Raw genomic sequence first — 4,087 nt, 5'->3', positions numbered from 1 at the left:
CTTCAGGATCCAACATGCCGTCAGTTTGAGGACAACTTGTTGGGATGTGCTTTTGCAGGCAGGTGCCCATGGAAACCATGTTTTCCTCTCTTGTCATGACTGAAATCAAGATACCCAACATCTGCTCCCTCCCCCTTTCCCAGTCATACTGCCAACGAGGGAAATGAGTTTGGGTTTGGTACAATGTGTTCCTGACGTATCCACTCTGGCTTTTTTTAGTCTCTTTATTTTCCTCCTGGTGTTTATAACAAGATTGTTTAATAATTTGCTCTAGTCTCTTTCCAGACTGACAGTTTTATGGTTCCCCGGCTTCTCATTTTCCACCTTTAAGAGGGAGAAGCACTCTGTTTACCCTCCTGGTATGCGGCACAAGCGATTTCACACGAAGGAGCAGCAAAATGATATTGCATTATGACAACGACTCTGAGTCATCGTGAGGATTAACCAGGAACCACGGCGGCGAGGGGACAGTTGGAATGTAGCAGGTAGCACTGCCCCACCTTTGCAGAGGGTTGTGCGCAGCTGAGCAGTGCCACAAAGTGATGGTGGGGTCAGGATGGCTGCAGAAAGAAAAGAGAATGGCAAGGCCAAGCACTGCAGATACTGGGTTATCAGTGCTGTCCAACAGTGTGGGTGTTTGGCTTTGGGTATTTTGGTGTTTTGGAAGTGCAGTGTTGACTTGGTGCGTGACTCTCCATCTCCCGGCGTGGAAAAGCTAAACTTTCCTTTTCCAGCATGCACTGATGGTCTGAAAGAACTAAAAGGCCAATATATGACATCTAGCATATCCATGTTAATCTCTGGTGTTCAAAAAAAGAAAAGAAAAAAAAAGAAGAAAAAAAACAATGCTGTTGTTTAATAAAAAATAATTAACTTGCCACACATCTTATATGAAAGATTTTTTTTTTTTTTTCCTTTTGACATTACTTTGTTGATCTGTTTGGGGGGATTAGGTACTGGGACATGAAGTTTGTGCAAACTTTCTCAATAAGCTATGTTAGTCACAAATATCCCTTAAGAAAACTATTCTGTTCTTGCTGTTGATAACTATATCCTTTTTTATTATTCAGAACACGAGAACACAAGACAAGAGAACAGAGAATCCAGAAGATACCTAGCTTGTAAATAACTTCATAATTTTCCCTTTTTCTGTCTTTGTGTTTACAGAACAAAATGTTTAAATCCAAGTGTACTTTTGCTAGACTGTATCAGTGTTTATAGAGTCTGTTTTTCACAGCTTAGAAAACGAAAGTTCAGGGAAATTCCATCATTCTGGTGGTAATGAATTTCAGATCTAACACCCCTGATGTGTAACAGCACATGAAATATTTGTTCATTTAATGTTGAGCGGGCGTTGTGATGGTATTGTGGTTGTTTCTGAGTTCATTCACTTGAGAAGAATGTTTCTCTCTTTACAGTGCAGAACTGTGGCTCAGCCTGAGCCCCTTGCTATGAAATTTAGGTCCTGTGCATGGGCATACAAGCCGGTACAATACAGAAAACAAAGCGATGATTGAATTCCCTTGCCTTCAGGAATATTTCAGTGTTTGCAGGATCAACAACTTAATTTATTCTTTTAGAGTAAAAAGTAATGCTAGCGTTGTTAACTACAGTACACACAGTTAACTACAGTACATGGCAAGGTGATGGATTACAGCCTGCAAAATGAAGAAAAGCACTGAAAATACAGCAACTTCTAATTATCAGTTTTATCTGTACTGTGACAACAACCATGGAAGAAATCTTTGATCTCATAATAGAGCCAGGATTCCCTTTTTCTTACTTACTGCAATAAACAGGAAGGGGATATTACCTGCTTTCACGCTAATTCCCTAGATAGCACTATTACTTGCTGTGCCATGCAGGGTTACAGAACAGTTTTGCACGACAGACGCTACTTTTTTGGCATAGCTTCTGGAGAAGTAGCGCATGGTTTGTGTCGGTCATGTTCTTATTGTCACTTAATAAAGACTTGTAAAACTGCCCTCCCACATCACGCAGAGCAGTGCATTTGGGGCCAGGTCCCCAGCTGGTCTGAAGTGGCCTGGTGAGCTGAGGCTGTGTGAAGGTGATGGCTACAGCCCAGGCTCTTCCCTTGGCCACCTTCCCTGTGCCCCTCTCCTCCCTCTTGGCGTCAAGCTGGGCTGTGTGCCCCCCACACTACCAGCACCCCAGCTTTGTGCTGCCTCTGCTTTGAGCTTAATAAGGCACAAGGGGACATCAGTGGCTCCATGCACAGCTCTGCTCCTGAGAGCCACCGGCAGGAGCACTTCACAGCCTGTTGGGCCAGCTCACCTCTGCACGTTGTTGAGCTGTACATCAAGTTGGGAATGAATGGACAATAAAGTGTATAAACCTATGCTAAGAGATAAGCAAGATTGCCTAATCAAAACCCTCATTTAATTCCACCGTCTTCTCCTTTTCTTCACACCAGGAGTTTTAGGTAACCTTCAGTGATAGCATTTAGCTTCCTTTTTTTGCTGCATTTCTGCAAAGTTTCTCCATGCTACAGACTTTTGTATTTAAAAATAGTTATTTTTTTTCTCAGTACTAAAGCAGCTGCATCATGTTCCCAAGTCAAATATCCCGATTATTTAAAGCAGATCTCTTCTTCATTCCTTCAGTATTTTGTCAGCAGAAATTAAGTCGATGGAGAAATACGATGGCTGCAAAGTTCAGTTTCCGTATTTCCATTGCAGAGAGCTCTCAGTCAAGTGTCTGCAGTCAAACACTAACTGCAGCCAAGTTCGTATGTTACTGGGGACACCATAAGGGATTCTTGTAGGAGAGACTGAAACTCAGTCATGGAGGTACCCCCTTTTCATTTAAAAAGCAGCTTTGAAAGAAGATTTGTCTGCCAAATCCCTCGTAGTATTGAGAAAGAGAAGTCCTTTGGAAAAACCTATGTGCATGCTGGTGTGCAGTACATAAATGGATGGAGATCAGCTGCAAAATACACACACCTTGGTTCACGGGGAGGTGACCCAAGAGTAAACTAGAAAAATTCATCCCCTGCTTTGCACATACACAAAGGGTTCAGATCTCTCCATTGCCAGGGGATGGGAGTCCATTAACAGCTCCCAAAGGCAAGCAACAAGCTGCTTGCTGGGGCTAAGATGCCTTTACTTCATTTTTGCTCATTTGAAGGCACTGGTATCACTTGAAGACTAAGAGGCAGCACTGGATAGGAAAAATTTTAAAAGGAAATTCCAGGATATATTCAAGTGCTAACAGGGTGGTGTCTGGGAAAGTGTTTTAAAAGGGGAAATGAGCAACACATCTAAGAAAACAAATGAACATTGATTGAAGATTTGAGGGAGAGGTCTAAGCTGACTGAGGGTGTTGTTTCACTGGCTTCTTTTGTGTTTGCTAGGATGAATTTGGCTCGAATTATATAAATGACAAAAGCAGGTCAAAAGATAATTGTCTGTTTTATTTGTACAGAGCCTGCTCTCGGTGGTTGCTGTTCACAACTAAGACTCAGGAATGGTTTCATCATACAACTAATGAAGACTAATAGTGCAGGTGAATTGTTTTGCATCTGATGTACAGGAATATTTTAAAAATTGTGATGATGTAACTAGGAAATCTGTGCTCATTTTAAAGTTCCAGATGGTTTTGGAATTAACTCTGATTTCCTGAATAAAAATACCTGATGCAGCATCTTCAGAACATCTGTACTTGAATTGTGGCTGTCTTGTCACTTATGGTGACCAAGGTATATAGTTTCTTCTGCTCTTCCAGGAAACGTGATTTACAGTTTTGTACGGTGCACCAAGAGTAGCAAAATGAGAATTAAGTCAGGAAGAGGCAGTCTTGAGTGCTGTGCATGGATTGGGCCTGGATTTGATTAATTGCTTTACGTGGAAAGTAGCTCTCACTTTAGCAGTGAAATCACTGGGTTGCATGTTATCTGGCAAGTCTGCTAACAGTTCACAGAAAGGAACTGAACTCTTGACACCACCTGTCCACTGATGACCGTACAGTTGGATTTTTCCTTCTCAGTCTCTGTTTTCTACATGCACATTGTTTTTTTGGCTGATGCCTGAGGTCTTGGTAAGATTCAGGCTGAACTTCCGTTCAGCTT

The 4,087-nt window shown here is 41.9% G+C and overlaps 1 long non-coding RNA gene across 1 annotated transcript; it reads left to right on the top strand.

The window, feature by feature from the left end:
• Positions 1-294: 294 nt before the first annotated feature.
• Positions 295-3,590, top strand: LOC116489987. The gene is made up of 3 exons (XR_004253327.1): positions 295-485; positions 1,071-1,121; positions 3,445-3,590. It is a non-coding gene; the product is annotated as an uncharacterized LOC116489987 (long non-coding RNA).
• Positions 3,591-4,087: the final 497 nt, after the last annotated feature.

This window comes from Aythya fuligula, chromosome 5 (assembly GCF_009819795.1).
Source record: "Aythya fuligula isolate bAytFul2 chromosome 5, bAytFul2.pri, whole genome shotgun sequence".
NCBI classification, from domain to species: domain Eukaryota; kingdom Metazoa; phylum Chordata; class Aves; order Anseriformes; family Anatidae; genus Aythya; species Aythya fuligula.
This window is presented reverse-complemented; position numbering and strand designations above follow the sequence as displayed.